The following is an 18,750-nucleotide window of genomic DNA, read 5'->3' as shown; positions in this document are numbered from 1 at the left end:
ACTGACAATCGTACGTCCTCGTACGTCCCTTCTTGTTTTACAGCACTACGGTATTTCATCCCGGGATTAGACAACTATACCGCTCGGCCATACTGACCTTACAGAACACCAACAACATCCACATAACATAGACACGACGCTCGCTCACCACAAATGAAGGCTCAACTACCGTGGACTGCAACCCAGATAGCACACACAATTCCTGCAATGAAATCATTACCGTTACAACAATCCACGTTACAAACTTTTACTTTACACAAGTTATCTCCGATACAGTCATACTTGCGTCCTCGTACGCCATAATATCTCACACTACATTACTACGATAATTCATTTTCATTTAATTTTTTTTTGTCAAAATAACATCCATCCTGCCTCAGCCTACACTGCCCCGATCCTACTGACCGGTCAGAACACACATGTTTTATCCTGGACCTCATGCCAGATAGCATATCACTTTCTTCTAATAAACGACATTACCGTAATAATATTGGAATATAACGTAAATGTGTGTTGTGTGGACACAACACACATTTACTTCGTACAGCGTACGAGTAAACAGATGTCAGTATGCTACTGGTCAACTATGAAAACTGAAAACAGAGTGTTGCCGCAGCAAATCAGTAAAACGGTACGCGACCGTATCCTCAACGTTTGCGCTGCGTCATCGTGGCATCATGCGTCATTGGCCGCTGATGATGCTACGTTGTTCCATATGCTACGCAACCGCTGCGCCGTACTGTTAACTGCCTCGCTTCTAAACGCTGTGTCGTAAAACGCTCTCTGTAATTTAGCTAATTAAAATCAATCTGACATTACCTGTCGTTAATTATAATCATTGACTATAGCGCAAAAATTACAATATCTTAAAAAGAATAATTCGTAACCGGTTAACTCAAAAAGTGGCAAAAGCTTGTTCTCAAACTTAATGATTTACCAACTTGAATTTAATGTAATCATGTGGTTAAAATTCCTTAACGGTATGTTAACTTTTGAAAACTCAACTTAAAACAATAGGTCTGGCGACAGTATCCATAAATGATCGAATTAGTGTTTTTAAGGGAAAATTTATAATAAATAAATTAAAAATAGTCACTTAGAAATAGTAAAAACATTAAGATTAATGAGATTATCAATAAAATAAAACATTGAAATTCTGCAGTCGGCCATCTTGACTGAAACACGCGTGACGTCACGTCTATGTAAACAGCTTCGCGTCAGGTATATTTTGTAATTTGTTGTTATGAAAATGTTGAGAATACGCATTTTTATTAATTTTCTATTTTTTAACGTATGCTTTATCGACTCAGAACAGAAATATAATTGCGAATTCACGAATATGTGGTTCGGGTTTCTCTCCGTCCAATTTATACAATCATTTCATAGTATTTTCTCTTTAATACTTTTTTTGGGTATTATTTTTATGTAGATTCACATTGCAATACTGCACACCACTTATAAACTTTGAAATTAGATTCTATAATACTTAATAATTAAATATTTGTTTAATTTTGCTTCGCTATGCATACAGATAATTACGTATTTACGTAATAGTGACGTCACGCCTACGCCATGACACCTGTGAGCTGTTTTGGCACAGTTAATAAATATTTTTTGAAAAATAGCTTTTATCTTCGCTAAATTTAAGTATATTAGCGAAATATAGGGTTTTTCTTGTTTAATAAACGTATACACACATTATGGAAGAGGTTTTGAAAATCTTTCGTCATGCCTATTGATAAGTGTAGGCTTAAACTCATCTGTGAATCTCATATAGAACGGTAAAAGGGCTGAGCTAAATTTTAGTTTCAACGTAATAAGAATGTACTGCTCAACAACTACTGTACAACTACCTAATTGATGTATTCAGTTGATGTCAAACTGCAGCTAGTCACAAAAACTATATATTATCAAGGAATGACATTAAATGCACACAATGTAAATCGATTATACTATCGAATACTCCACGTTTAGGATTTGCGTTCTTATATTTTGAAGCTACAAAATAACCTTCAGAAAACCTGGATGGATTTTTTTCTTTTCTCTTATTCAATTAAACAGACATTATATTCTGACGACAGTATGTAAACTGTAAATGCGCGATTAACCTTGAGATTATTTTCGGTTATTATCTTTTTTTTTAAACTATCGTAATATTTAACGGACCCTTACGTTGATGGGATAGTTAAGAGTTTTTTTTTTCTCTTTTTTTTTTAAAGCAATCAAATTACATACTAAAACCGAATCTAGACCCGTACTCCAATCATAACGTTTATCTTACGCCAGATGTTTATTTGAATACACGATAGTTATCTGTGACATTGTATTATGAACTGCCTAAATAGGGCCTTAATAAATTTTCTAAGTAAAAATTCAAAACGAAATGCCTCGATTTATCTTTCATTCGATCAAACTAAGTCTGCCACATTTCATAAAACTGCATATTGTAAAAACTGTATACTGTGAATTGTTCACGACTTAATATTTTTTTTTTATTTATTTTTTTTTTTATAAAGAAATGACCTCAAATATCACCCTAAATAAAACCTACGAAAAGTTTATTAAACCTCTAAGCACTAGTTAACGCATTGCTTTTCGTTTTTAATCGGATGGCAATAAGGCTGTCTTTGTGTAGCAATTAATTGCTATTTGTCAAGGGTATAGTCTAAATAAAAACTAACGCAGGTAGTTCAAGAAATGAATGCGGGTAGTCAAGAAACTAACGCGGGTAGTTAAGAAACTAATTTAAAAGTAATTCGCATACTGTTTTTTGTTCCGATACACGGACAAGTGAATGTTTATTGTTTACGTTCGATTGAAGTATCTGGATGCAGTGTACAAATTATTGCGCTTTCTTTCTTTAGTGTTAGCTCACAAACCAACATTAAAGCAAGTCGTTACTTAATTCATCTTGAAGACAGTGCTTACGCCGCGAAGTGTTTTTTTTTTAAATAACGTGAATTACCTACTCAAGTAAACGTGTCCCTGAATAAGTGAAATACAAGTCACACGACCTAGGTACTGATAATAATTTATCACTGCGTAACTAAGATGGGCTAAATGTAATGGAATAAGATTTAACTAACTACAAAACCGTAAAGCAATATCGCACGACCTAATAATAACATCACTGCGTGAACAAGTCGAGTTAAATGCAATAAGATTTAACTATACACTGGTCTTGTAGGTTACAACTTTTAACAAAATCTGTACGGCCTGTAAATCAGCGCTGTTTTTATGCAGCATTTAGCTGAGGCTGTGACGATTTTCCTCAATTAATTTTAAGATAAATTTTGTTTTTGGCAATAAATTTCTTTTTCTTTCAAATAAGTTACTACATTTTAAAAACCTTACTTTCTTTATCTAATTGCACACTCAAAGTGAAATGTTATCTACTGACCGATTTCTTACAAGAGAACATCAGAAACATAGTAATAAAAATAGTACGACTGACCAGATTCACCAGCACTTAGCCTCATACATGTGCCGAGTGGCAGATGCCAACGCGTCGTTTCGTTACACCATAACCCTCCTCTGCCATGAACCACACGGCTTGTAGGCGCACCGCCCGCGCTACTGCTACTGCGATAACGCTGCGATGCCAGACTTGTGAAGTCATGATGAAGCGCTGCTCTCGATGATACGGGGTCCGACGCGGTGGTGCGAGCGGCAGTGGCATCCGCGCAGCGCGAGGCGAAGTTGCCACCCTGCCCGTACATAACGAGCTCTCCCTTTGTCACCGGCTGCTCAGTGACACGTATGCTCGTAGATCTGTAGGATGCCTCTTCCCGTTGAAACTGGATCGAAGTGCCACGTGGTTGCGGCATTTTGTCTTTTAATCAGCGCACGCATTAATTATATCCAGGTTATCGCCACGTGCTTTCTCATTTGCTCGATTTGATCCCAATTCTGATGTCGGCGAAAGGTGTAGAATGTGGATCTATTTTCAAGCTGTGGGCGTTGCGTTGGGTAATCGAGCAAAGAAACACCTCTAACTCAAACATTTCTTTATTTACCACCGATTCGGAATGCAGTATCTACAGAGAAGAACCGGCAAGAAACTCCATAGTTGCTCTTTTAAATCATGTCAGTTTTACAATACAGTCATTTCTAATACAATTACTTGGTATTACAATATTATGACCACTAATAAAATAAATATCACAAATAAGTTATAGTAAGCTCGTAATAGATGTGCACTCGGCAACGGTCGGCGAACGAATGACCCGAGTCGTGCGCGCGCGCTGATTTATATCGGTTCGCCGTTCGTTATTTTTTAAAGCTTCGACGGTGGCGCCGTCATATGTATAACTTTGATAAAAAATAATATACTTATCTACTTAAAAAAGTATTACAAAAAGTAATCTCATGAAATTATTGTATTGTCACCGATCCGTGGTAAGATAACGTTTGAATTAAGTCTGTCTGTCTAAAGTTGGTCAAAATCGATTTTGAAGGAATCGGTTACCTACAAACATATAGGTAGATGAAACCAATTAAAACGTTATTGAAAAGACCTTCAAGAACATCCTTAAAACAATAATGGACTTGTATTCATTTTATTTCATCTTACAGACTTACAAACTATAGTCTAATTAAAACAAATATCATTTAAGAAACATTGAAACTTTGCAATAAAGCCGAGTTATCATCGAGTTTTAACTTCTCCACTTAACAACTATCGCTTCCAAACTATACAACGTAACAACAACTTTGAGTTGTTTTAAATTTGATTTATGTCCTATATAAGTTGTTTTCATACTGCACTGTAGAGATACAGTTTTATATCTATCTTTTATATTTATTTTATCAAGGACAGAGCAGCTGGTGTCCCACAACACATTAAACAAACACACATTTAAAGTACTTCAGTTTTATGTTTCTATGTAATCCTTTTAAGAATTGGTATATTCTTTCTGAAGAATTACTGGTGCGAATTGAAAATTTATTTTTGAAATGAAATGATATCTTTATTTATCGAGAAAATTTATATAAAAAATTTAAATGAACAAAATTACAATGATTATTAGTAATGTTAAAATGTCGTCTTTTACTCAAAGATATACCTACTTAATGTCTCTATCCAAAAGTACTACTTATAGATCTTTTTCTAACAAAAACCACGGAAATTTATTGTCTGGCAGAGCGACTGCACTTTTTGTTGATTAAAACATGAGTTATGCCTCGAATGGAAGTAGAACATCAACAATTTTCTAAATTTATCTACTGAATGTCAACCAACAAAATGATATATCTATTATTATGAAAACATTATTATTTTCTAACCTTAATCGTAAATTATTAATCCATATATATACATTATTGTAAAACATCTATCAACAGGAAAATAAAGAGCATGTGTGCCGAGCACACGTGTCAGAAGTGAAAATGGTCCCTTAGGTACGCAAAGTAGTATTTACAGTAATATGTTAGCAATCTTATCTTAATATTATTATAAAGGCGAAAGTTTGTATGGATGTATGGATGTATGGATGTATGGATGTTTGTTACTCTTTCACGTAAAAACTACTGAACCGGTTACAATGAAATTTAGCACACATATAGAGGGTAACTTGGATTAACACATAGGATAGGTTTTATCCCGGAAATCCCACGGGAACGGGAACTATGCGGGTTTTCCTTTGAAAATGCGGGCGAGGCCGCGGGCGGAAATCTAGTATAAACATATTCTTACCAAATGCGCACAGCAAACTCTAGCATGATATTACTTGTATAATCTTCTTTACAAATAGGTACTAATGCGCATTAAGTTTAGGTCCATTATATTCTTCGTTCATGTGCCATTTTGGCTTAGATCTTCCGGCGATACTTCAATAACTACTGTTATAATGTGGGTTGAAAATGTTCGGTGTTATTAGTTTTGTATGTGTTTTGTCTGGCATCAAATAGAAATGACTGGAGCGCTTTATATAATCTAACTAGCTTTCCGCCCGCGGCTTCGCCCACTTTGTCTAAACCTAATAAATTATATACTAAAACCTTCCTATTGAATCACTCTATCTATTACAAAAAACCGCATCAAAATACGTTGCGTAGTTTTAAAAATTTAAGCATACAATAGGGATATAGGGACAGAAAAAGCGACTTTGTACCTAGTTAGTGATAATCGGTTTGTTATACACTGGGTTATCTATACATATAATAAATCTGTAGAAGGGTCAATTCTGTACATTGAAAATATTGAAGAAATAAATAGCAGGGGGTGTTACTGGATCGATACCAAACCCAAATATGTGATTAAAAAAATTTTTGTCTGTCTGTCTGTCTGTCTGTCTGTCTGTCTGTCTGTCTGTATGTGAAGACATCACGTGAAAACTACCGGTTCGATTTCGATGAAACTTGGTATAATTATACCTTATTATCCTGGGCGTAAAATAGGATACTTTTTATCCTGGAAAAATACGTAGAAAAATATTAGTCTTAATTTTTCAGTTTTATCCATAGACGTTGTTCTGTAGAACCGCGAACACACGTTGCGTATTATTATAGGCCTAGCCGTATTTGGGTCCAATAGATATTTATAAGATGTCATTGTCAGAGTTACTCAAAATGGAGAAATAAACCATCCACGCGAAGACCGACATCCGCGCGGACGGAGTCGCGGGCGGAAGCTAGTAAACAATATAATATTAAGCTGGGCAGTAATTGTGGAATATAAGAGTTCTTACAACAAACAAACTTCGTCAATATGCCGTAATTTGGTTATGCCTATGTTTAATTTCAATTATATCGCATTTTATTTTCAATTTTATTTTAGAATTTTATTTCAAGTGAATCGCTTAAAACCAGGCGACCCGCCTGCTGTCTGTTCTCGTATAGTATAATCAATTTTTAAACAAATAACTTGACAGTATTTTATTTCTATATTTTTTGCGCTATCTTCTTCATATTCATCTTTCTACAATGTTGGTTCAATTTAACTTCCGCCCATTTAAGAAATACACTCCCAAAAAGCAAAATTTTCAAACAATTTAGATTTAAGGAGAAACCGCAACGAATACGTTCAGAAACTGGAATTAGTAGTTTTTCGGAAAGCGCTTGCGGTAACTCATGTAAAGAGGATAATTTAATTAATGCCTTCAGTTTTTGCTCAAACTCGTGGCAGTAATGTATAGAATTTTAAATGAATTGTGTGTTGCTAAGAGACATCTCTTTGTTATAAGTATAAAGAAATCTATACATATAATAAATCTGTAGAAGGGACAATTCTGTACATTGAAAATATTGAAAAAATAAATAGCAGGGGTTGTTACTGGATCGATACCAAACCCAAATATGTGATTAAAAAAAATTTTGTCTGTCTGTCTGTCTGTCTGTATGTGAAGGCATCACGTAAAAACTAACGGTTCGATTTCGATGAAACTTGGTATAATTATACCTTATTATCCTGGGCATAAAATAGGATACTTTTTATCCGGGAAAAATACGTAGAAATAAATAAATCTTAATTTTTCCGCGCGGACGGAGTCGCGGGCGGAAGCTAGTTTACTAATATTGTGAATGCTTGCATATAGGTATATTGTGAGTGTTTGTTTGACTTTCTTTTCACATGACAACGGAGGGATTTGATAATATAATTTTTGGCAGGAGATAGTTAAGATACTAATAGACAGTGAAAAAGGATACTTATTACCACGGTGAATATTCCCATTAATATACGATTTATGTCTCCAATGGAACTAGAACATCAACGATTTTATTTAATACGCGGGAGCAGTCGCGCGTGAAAGCTAGTTATAAATAAAACAACATTCGATACTAGAAAATTTGTCACTTATGGCGAGGCAATAGAAAATAACTACAGAATATATAATGTTATAATCGTTCATGACTCATGCACTTTATTAAATGCACCAATGGAAATGCAACTGTATATTATAAGCTTAGCTATTAAAAGTAATTCATACTAATATTATAAATGCGAAAGTAACTCTGTCTGTCTGTCTGTTACTCAATCACGCCTTAGCTACTGAACCAATTTGCATGAAATTCGGTATAGAGATATTTTGATACCCGAGAAAGGACATAGGATAGGTTTTATCCCGGAAATCCTACGGGAACGGGTTTTTCTTTGAAAACGCGGGTGAAGCCGCGGGCGGAAAGCTAGTATATATCAAATATATGGACTTACATTACAGGAATATTACATCTATACTAATATTATAAGGCTGGAGGAGTTTGTTTGTTTGTTTGAACGCGCTAATTTCGGAAACTACTGGTCCGATTTGAAAAATAATTTCGGTGTTAGATAGCCCATCCTTCGAGGAGGGCTATAGGGCATAGGCTTATCATCACGCTAAGACCAACAGGAGTGGAGCCACGCGGGTAAAACTTCGGGGCACAGCTAGTATCCAATATATGGATTTACATTACAGGAATGTTACATATAAGCCAACTTTGCTACACTATTAAAATTAACATCAAATATCCATTCCAATATGACGTGACTAAAAATAACAAAAATAACAGACAACTTTGTAATCCATTTCAAACAACAATTTGTTCCGCTATAATAACAGACTATCTGTTTCAGTAACACCTGATAGTGAATAATAAAGGCAAATCGATTGTACCGTGCCACAAACAAACGGAACAAAATAATGAGTTGCGTGCAATATCATAGACTTATGTTACTATAAAAGGTATAGACTACAGATATTTTGAAAAAAAGTGAAGGCCCATGTCCCCTAGTGGGGTAAGGGGCAGATGCATTATACATCTGTTTCACTGATCGATTTTATTTAGGGACAAGTAGGTGATCAGCCTTCTGTGTCCTGCCAGACCGAGACATTATTTTTCGTCTCCACCAGGAATCGAACCCAGGACCCCTCGGTTCCACGCTCACGCGTCAACATCTGTACCAACGAGGCGGTCACAGAATAGAATATATTTCGTAATAAGGCAATATTATTAAGATTCCTGGGGTAGAATCAAACAATATAATAGCTATTATCTATATAAGTATTTATTTAAAATTATATAATATGTATGTTTATCAGCCGTTTGGTTTCCATAACACAAGCGAAAACTTAGTATGGGATCAGATCGTGCTGTCTGTGAAAAATGTCCTGAAATATTTATTTATTTATTATGTGATCATGGTTTTATGGTCTTTTAGAATTATTATATACTTAAGTACACTAGATAGACAACAGGTAGAGTCATAATATAAAGGTATTATCATTACAATCATCTATTACTTACTATTATTAGAGAAAATGTGAACGTCAATTACGTTTTACTATTCATACTAATATTGTAAATGCGAAAGTAACTCTGTCTGTCTGTCTGTTACTCAATCACGCCTAAACTACTGAACCAATTTTCATGAAATTTGGTATGGAGATATTTTGATACCCGAGAAAGGACATACTTTTTATCCCGGGAAAATGACGCAATCCCGGAAATCCCACGGGAAATGGAACTATGTGGGTTTTTCTTTGACTGCGCGGGCGAAGCCGCGGGCGGAAACCTACTTTATTATAAGTACTTCGTAGTTTCATAGACATAAAGGTTATCATTAGCATTAGTTCATGTTAATTATTCCTACAGTAAGGAGACTCTTATACAACTTTCGGTCATATTTTAATAAGTTCGCTAAGTGCAAATTATTAGCAGACTGTTTTCAACTTTACCTACGACATGTTGGTTTCCTCATAATGTTATTCTTCGCTGAATGTAGTAGTAGTGAGAGGAATAATATTTATTGGAAAATAAATTAATTTCTATACGATAAGTTTCAAATCTGTGACTTTTTTATAAGTCGATCGCCGTAACTACGCTAAACCAGTGTTACCACTGATTTTAATTAGTGTACTAGAAGTTACTATTCTATAAAGAGACTTTATATTATTACATCTATTTCAAAGGTGTTGTCCAAAGTTAAAAGGTAAGTTCAGAGTTGAGTTACTTAAAGTTGTTACAGCCTTTTAGCAACAGAGCTAAAGTAAAGACGTGATTACTTTGTACAAAACTACACGATATAAGTACCTATACTATATTATTATTATAAAGCTGAAAGAGTTTGTTTGTTTGTTTGAACGCGCTAATCTCAGGAACTACTGGTCCTATTTGAAAAATTCTTTCGGTGATAGATAGCCCACTTATCGAGGGCTATATTATATCAACGGTTAGACCAATAGTAGCAGAGCAATGGAGGTGAAACCCCGGAGCACAGCTAGTATCCTATAATCAAGCCAATATTATGTTATGCAAGGATTATTTTTAACCCCGTCCTAATATAATTAATATCAAAGTTCGTATGTTGTTCATAAACGTATATTTTTAATGCAGTTAAAGGTTAAGGTCGATACTCTTAGCTATTGCAATAACTATAAAGAACTAGCTAGCTTTAAAATACCTTTTAACTATTAATAAAACTACGGTAAGTATAGCTACATTTTTTTAATTATAAGTTGAATTTATAATACTTACCATAAAATACTATCAAACAAACCATAACGTAGGATATTATACTCTATAATCTATATTATTAATGCCAAAGTAAGTCTGTCTGCCTATCTGTCTCTTCACGTCTAAACCACTAAACCGATTTTAATCATATATGAGAACCTAACATAGGATAGATTTGTCCCGGCAATCCCATGGAAGCGGCAACTATAGGGTTTTTCTTTGACAACGCGAGCGAAGCTGCGGGTGGAAAACTAGTTTAAAATAAAATCCATATTTAAATGGTGGTTTATATTTTTAACTAGCTGTGCTCCGCGGTTTCACCCGAGGCTCCGCTCCTGTTGGTCTAGCGTTATGATATATAGCCTGCCTTCCTCGACGAATGGGCTATCTGACACTGAAAGAATTTTTCAAATCGGACCAGTAGTTCGTGAGATTAGCGCGTTCAAACAAAGTAACAAACTCTTCATCTTTATAATATTAGTATAGAATATAGATATAAAGTTCTAAAATAAAAGCTCCCTATATAAATGCTATATAATAGTTTTTTTTGTATTTCTAACTCAAATAAGATTACAATAACTTCACACCGCTATAATTTATTATTTATTTCCACTCTTATATAAGTACTGAGAAATCATAATATCACATGCAATAATGCAGGTGAAAGCACAAAAGAATTGAAATGAAACTCCGCAGATAGTAATTTGCGTCAAATAGATGGAAAATAAAAGTGACACTGAATAAAGCTTGCGTTATAAAACCGAGGATTGCTAGGGTTGGCACTTGTTCTATTTACATAATATGATAAACTATATGACTTGTATGTAAGATTTTGTCAGTCGTATTATTTTTATGTACACAATTTGCAAGGAACTAAAACCTCTAAGAGAAAGAACAATAATTACGTATAAGTGATTTTTTTTGCAGGATACTATTTTTTTCTCTATCTTTTTTCTCATAAGGCTTTTTTTGCACTTGTTAGGAGAACTAGGCCCCAATAAATCCTACCTATCTTTTCTTTGAATTAATGTTTTTTATAACTATTAGTAGTACAACTTTATACAGCAATAATTTAGATTTACTCTACATTTCATTAAAGTTCCATATATATAATACTAGCTTACCGCCCGCAACTTCGTCCGCTTTGTCTAAAACCTAATAAATTATATACTAAAACCTTCCTCTTGAATCACTTTATCTATTAAAAAAACTGCATCAAAATCCGATTAAAATAAACATATGAGTGGCAGCCCTGACAGACAACGTTATCTAATATTTCCAAGTGCGAAGGCACAAATCCTTCTACATTCTGCATTTTAATTCATTTGAAATCCTCTACACGTTCAGTTGCTGGAATAAATTAAATTTCATGGAAAAGCATTGACAGGAAATTGGCGCGTTGGTGCTAGAATTTCCAAACATTGTGAAACACTAAAATCTAATCACTACATTGTATAAAACAAAGTCGCTTTCTCTGTCCCTATGTCCTTTTGTGTGCTTAAATCTTTCAAATTATACGCAACGCATTTTGATGCGATTTTTTTTAATAGATAGAGTGATTCAAGAGGAAGGTTTTAGTAAGTATATAATTTATTAGGTTTTAGACAAAGCGGGCGAAGCCGCAGGCGGTAAGCTAGTTTCTTTATAAATAAGAAAAGTATTAATTAGAATTGTATAATTGTTTTTAAAGTCAAGTTAATGTTAGTTTTCTTTATCAGTATTAAACCCGTATTAATACGGCAAATGTTGTTGCTAGGAAACTCTTTTGGTTAAAATCATAGTTTACAACATATTCCTCTATACGAGATTACTTCATTTTCACAAAAAATCACATAAATCGTTCAAGCCGTTTTAGATTGGTAACAAACACTGTCGGACATTTATGTTATAGACTAGCTGTTCCCCGCGGTTTCATCCGCATTGCTCCGCTCCCGTTGGTCTTAGCGTGATGATATTATATAAGCCTTCCTCGATAAATGGGCTATCTAGCACCGAAAGAATTTTTCAAATCAGACCAGTAGTTCCTGAGATTAGCGCGTTCAAACAAACAAACAAACTCTTCAGTTTTATAGTATTAGTATAGATTAATACTTAAAGTTGGTTAATTATAATTCACCCGAGATAAATTTATCTTTCTAAATAATTAATTCCAATCATGTTTCTATTTTCAATACATCGCTAATTCAAACAACTATAAACAGTATCGGAAATTGAAATATATATTTTATCGTGAGAAAACGAGGATGGTAATAAAACATCACTTCCTTTGTGAATGCACGGGGCAATCCGATATCCTTGAAAATTGCAACTGTATTGCAAATCGTAGAATTTTAGATTATAAGTCAATCCATACTAATATTATAAATGCGAAAGTAACTCTGTCTGTCTGTCTGTCTGTTACTCAATCACGCCTAAACTACTGAACCAATTTTCATGAAATTTGGTATGGAGATATTTTGATACCCGAGAAAGGACATAGGCTACTTTTTATCCCGGGAAAATGACGCAATCCCGGAAATCCCACGGGAACGGGAACTATGCGGGTTTTTCTTTGAATGCGCGGGCGAAGCCGCGGGCGGAAAGCTAGTACTAAATAAATACTATAAAGTTGTACTAAGAAAGTAGTATTACTTTCTTTCGTTTATTTTCAGTAATACGTCTGATTGTTCTATTGTAAGTTTGGTAATTTTGGACTTAGTTTAATTTCCTAAATTAGGAAAATTAGGTATGATAAATTTTCCTAGAATAATATTATAAAGATTTTGCGAAATTGTTTTTTGTTAATAGTTACCTTATTGTTGGTGTTGCTTTACAAGCTCACAGTTAGGCATCTTATAATATTATAAAAACATCCGTATGGATAGGGGATACAAAAATAAAATATATAGAGCCCTATTACTTAGTAAAGTTGTCGATTTTGAATGATAAAATAATATTTAGAAACGTTCTAGTTTTTCAGAGATAAATCAGTACAAACAAAAAAAATCTTTAGAAAATTTGTTTAGAAGCTTATTGAGCTCGTAATAATCACTAGAATATCTGTTAAAATATAAGTTCTAGAGAGAAATATTTAATAACCCAGATGCTCTTGAAACCGCTTCAAAAGCCAATAACGGTACTCTTTGAAAGTTTCCATACAAAAGAAACCAAATTGAAAAACACCAATAGGGCTTCCACATTGTTATAATGAGTAATGAGTTACTTGTAGCTTAAAATACAGATTTATGAAAATTCAGCTAGACATGATTTTTTTATCCCTCGACACTCAGGATAAAAAAATCACTTTAAAAAGAGGTCGAGTATATTTTAAGTTAATTTTATTATTTAAATATATTTCAGTACCTAGGTAACACAAATTAATAGATCAAGAAAAACTCTTCTCTGTAATACTACTTTAGAGATTAGACAGAGTTTGTAATGTACCAAAATGTATCTTTTAGTACTGCAAAGTGAAAATATAAAAAGTAGGTAGGTATATTTATCATTCGTTAAAATTTCAAAACCGTCACATCCGCACCACATCGACATCCATCAATCAAAATGTATTGAAATATTGAAATACGTACAATACTAGCAAATACATAAACATGTCACAGACAGACAAAACATTCACGTTTAATCATAGTTTGGATTATGTCATTGAGAAATTACTCCAAAATTACATTAAGCTTTTATATTTAAATAGAGCACACTACAAAGCTCTTGGGAATAACGTATTAAACTAATCGACAAATTCGACTTAATTCGACTGGCCGGTTGGCTTGGTTGGTAGTGGCCCTGCCTTCCAAGCCAGAGGTCGTGGGTTCGATCCCCACCCGGGGCAAATATTTGTGTGATGAACATAGATGTTTGCTCTGTGTCTGGGTGTTAATTATCTATATAAGTATTTATTTAAAATTATATACACAGATTATATATGTATGATTATCAGCCATCTGGTTTCCATAACACAAGCGAAAGCTTAGTATGGGATCAGATCGTGCCGTGTGTGAATATTGTCCCGAAATATTTATATTTATTATAATCTACTCATAATATAGTTCTGAGTTTTAATTTCTCATCGACTTCACTTACATTACCTACAGAAGTATATCTTTCACACACATACATCCAAAAACATGACTATACGTGTATGCACAACTACACACATAAATCCAAGCACACATGCAAACACACACAGCACAAATAGGTACACACAATAACATAAGTTAATAATTAAAAACGAGAATACCCAAAGAAAGATTTTTATAATCGCTGAAGACGCTCTACGCTCGATGTAGAAGTTGAATCTAGGCTATTTGATACGATAAAACCCAAAAAAGTACTAAATAGTAAAGCATTCATTAATTTATTTATTCATTCATTCATTTCATTCATTCATTCATCTTTAAAAACAACCAATTAAACAACCAATATTGGAAATGTCTAACCTAAAGTTAGTCTATTGCCAATCTAAACCATCTGGAACAACCGCATAGTCAGGAAGTAATCAGTCTGTCGTGTGGTACTAGTTAGAGACAGCGGTTTCACTCGTGTGTCCGGAAATATATAGCCTATATTATATATACTTATTTATCTTTGTGCTAAATTTTGTACAGATCTGATCAGCTGTTTTTACATGAAAGTTTTTACATATTCGTGGTAATATTATATTACATATTATGTAATTCTTCGCTTATTTATCTCTGTGCTAAATTTAATATACTTTAGATTAGTTGTTTTTATGTGAAAGAGTAACAAATATTTATAAATAAAAAGGAAATAATCTTACTAAATTATTTAATTGTTATTTTATAGTGATGTGAAGATTTTCTTTTGACTACGAAATAATTGAATGAAATATGCTAAAATAAGGTGCATAATGCATATACTGTACCTACTATAAATTCCGAAATTTATATGGTATCTGGGTATTTGTATTAAAATTTAATTATTGACGGATGCGAGCATATTTACTGCTATTTTCCGCAAGAAATACTGAACCAATTTTGCCGAAATTTGGTATGCAGATTTATTATAGGCTGGAGTAGGGGAGACCGAGGGGAGTTGAAACAATTTTCACGTTTTGTTTGATATAACTCATACTATTATCAGAAATCTGATGGTACTGGTATCAATCGATAGGTTATTCTATACACTTCCGAATGGTTAGCATAAATAAACAGTAAGCGTTAAAGATGGTGGTTAAAAATTGACTTAATCGTAACAAGTCAACTTGTTTCAATTCCCCTCATACCGAGGTAAGATGAAACAGAGGTCGAGGAGAGTTGAAACATAATGATTTTGGGGAGTAATAGGAGCTGCAAAATAAAAATGATGATTTAATTCAAAGGTTTTAATTAAAACTTATATTTTCAAGTAATCAACGACTTTTATAAGTAATATTTTAATGACATTTCAGTCAAGTAGGTCTAATACAAATAATAAACACCTAAATAACCAAAAATTAACATGCGTAACATCAATTATAATCAGTCAAATCAACAAAATGTTTTACATTTTTATAAAACTAAATCTTTGACATAAAATAGTTAATAATCAGTCGTTTTTTAAGTATGTATTACAATCAGTACCTACTATAAACTATTTAAGGAACAATAATCTACAAAATGTCAAAGACAAAGTTCTCCACCAGCACAAGTTTCATGAGCCCACAATTGGCATTTCAGACATTGAGCCCACTTTTCTTTGGATCTGTTATTTGAATATGATTCCATACAGCAAATACAGCAGGATTCCTCTTCTTCTTCATCACTATCTTCGTTTCTTGACAACCTTAACCTTTTTAGTTTTACAGCCTGGTTTTAAACTTATTCTTGCTTTAGTTCATCCAGTAGGCATGCTTAAACAAATAAACACATTAAATCAACAATAAAATCCGATAATCTTCCTACTTTTTAGCTATAATCAGATATTAAATTGAAAACAAGGAGAGTTGAAACAGTCTGTTTCAAATCACCTCGGTGAGAAAAAACCTCCCAATTTTTATTCAAATCACGACCAAGCAGTAAATACACAGAAATCAAATTTACCAAGTATATTTCAAGAATCAATAGATAATAAGTTTTTAAAACGTATATAACTCAACCCAAAAAACAATACCAATATTAAAGTACGAGCATCGTAAAAAATCATGAAATACTTACTTTTTACGATTTTCGGCACATGTCATTCAGAACTACACAACTGCACAACTGACGTCATCGGCATGAACTGACGCGATAGCTGGTGGCGGGAGTTGGTTAAAAAAGACGTTGCCAGATCGCTAACAGTTTTAAGTTCGGAGAAATCGAGACTGTTTCAACTCACCTTTGTTTCAAAACCCCTCGGTCTCCCCTAATATACATGCTACTTTCCCAATACATATACGTGCGGTGACGTGGGCTAAAGTTAGTACATAATAAATTAAAATCACACGTGAGATATATGTAGAACATAAAATAAATCATGAACAAAAATATATGAATTCAATTTCATCATATTATTTCTACATTTCTATATAATATTATATTGACCAAATTGACAGACAAATTAACTTTAATCTATTGTAATTCCTAGAAATTGAATTATCATTATTCGTTATAACATAAAAATGATTAAAGCCATTTTCAGCTCTTAAAAAATATAACCCATGCTTTTCAGGAATGTAACATTTAGGATAAGGGAGTTTTTACAAACATACAAAAAAAACGATCAGTACCTATAACTCTATAAATCATTCCTTTCAATAATATAGATACCTATAGATATATGCGGGTGTTAAACCGTTATTGATAGTGGGAAGCTAAGAGAAAAGCGGGATAAATGGACTGAAGACATCCGAGATCTTTTATCGATAAAGCCATCCATTTTGCGAGACGGCACAACCCTAGTGACCTCTGATAAAGGGCAAGATGCATGTGTTCATTAACTATAATCTATACTACTAGCACAGATTATCCTATCCTATCCTACTTCCTACTTAATATTATAAATGCGAAAGTTTGTGAGGATGGATGTGTGTATGTGTGTGTATGTTTGTTACTCTTTCATGCAAATACTACTGAACCGATTTCAGTGAAATTTAGCACACTTATAGAGGGTAACTTGGATTAACTCATAGGATAGGTTTTATCCCGGAAATCACACACGAACAGGAACTATGCGGATTTTTCTTTGAAAACGTGGGCGAAGCCGCGGGCGGAAGGCTAGTAATATAATAATACAATCTGATTATGTACTAGTTTAGTATTATATTATCTGTGGTTTGTACAAATAGCTGTTATAAAGTGGAAAGATTTGTATGTTTGTAAAGAATTCTCTCAAAAAGTTGTGAATGGATTTTGATCAATCATTACAGTAATATAGGTTATAGGTTTATAAATTAGAATAACACATGAGATATAGAAATACTGGATTTTGTGCCCGGGTGAGACTGCGCGACATAGCTATTGCATTTTATATAAATTGTAATCTTTTTGTAACTTATTAGTAGCGTGAATGTTAGAATGAGGCCTTTCTGCCTTCGACAACTTCAGCGACTACTATAAAAAATCGTGAGAAAACACATGTCCGAAAAATTTGGATTAAGCTTTGCTAAGATTAAGTATTCTGTGATTAAGCTAAAAATAAAAGAAAATAATATTTTTGAAAATATACCTTCACGTGCAAATTTAATATTATAGTCCGTTTTCTTATGGGAAAAGGTATACATTTTTGAGTAAAGCAATGCCATTTGGTACGAATGTTGTACTCATACACCTAAGGCCAAATCGCCTGGTAGCCAGTGTCTACTCCCCGGCAGAAAGGAGGGAGGGGGGGTTATAGAACAGAACGCCCGGCGCTCGGAAAGAAAATTCTGGTGGATTCATTTGGCCCTTTGAGTCGAGTTTGGTGTCGTTATCAGGTAACTAGATGATGCCCGATTCATTCCCCATACCAGTTTTTTAGCCCCATACTAGCCATATCTGTCGACTGTTCTTAACATTATTTTGGCTACTACTACTATATCGTGTGTTCCAAAGCTAGAAGGTCTAAAATAACTATAGGTACACCTGCATTTGAGGTATGGAAGGCATATCCGAATGTTACACGAGGATTTGAAGCACTTTACATTGGCAAATATGCAGACAGTGAAATTGAAAAGTTTGTGATTACAATGCATGATAGGTAAGGACGGTCACGATATTTTAAGGATACTCTTATCCAGAACTTATATTTTTTTATAATTATTATAAGTACATGTTTGTTTTTCACATTGTACCCCGCTGTGACAGTAAATGAGGGTCGCAAACAAATTTTTAACAAAAACGGACAGGCAAATCGAAAATTTGCCTC

General features: G+C 33.7%; 1 long non-coding RNA gene across 1 annotated transcript; it reads right to left on the bottom strand.

Annotated features, from left to right (window-relative positions):
• Positions 1 to 15,754: 15,754 nt before the first annotated feature.
• On the bottom strand, positions 15,755 to 16,727 carry LOC149897487 (uncharacterized). The gene is made up of 2 exons (XR_016458176.1): positions 16,581 to 16,727; positions 15,755 to 16,276 (listed from the first exon to the last, which is right to left on the bottom strand). It is a non-coding gene; the product is annotated as an uncharacterized LOC149897487 (long non-coding RNA).
• Between the last annotated feature and the right edge of the window lie 2,023 nt (positions 16,728 to 18,750).

The sequence above is a fragment of the Colias eurytheme genome, chromosome 25, assembly GCF_061535395.1.
Source record: "Colias eurytheme isolate Ceu_HAF_F1 chromosome 25, ilColEury1 Martin Lab GWU primary, whole genome shotgun sequence".
Taxonomy (NCBI): Eukaryota; Metazoa; Arthropoda; class Insecta; order Lepidoptera; family Pieridae; genus Colias; species Colias eurytheme.
The sequence above is the reverse complement of the archived record's forward strand: the minus strand, read 5'-3'. Positions and strand labels throughout refer to the sequence as shown.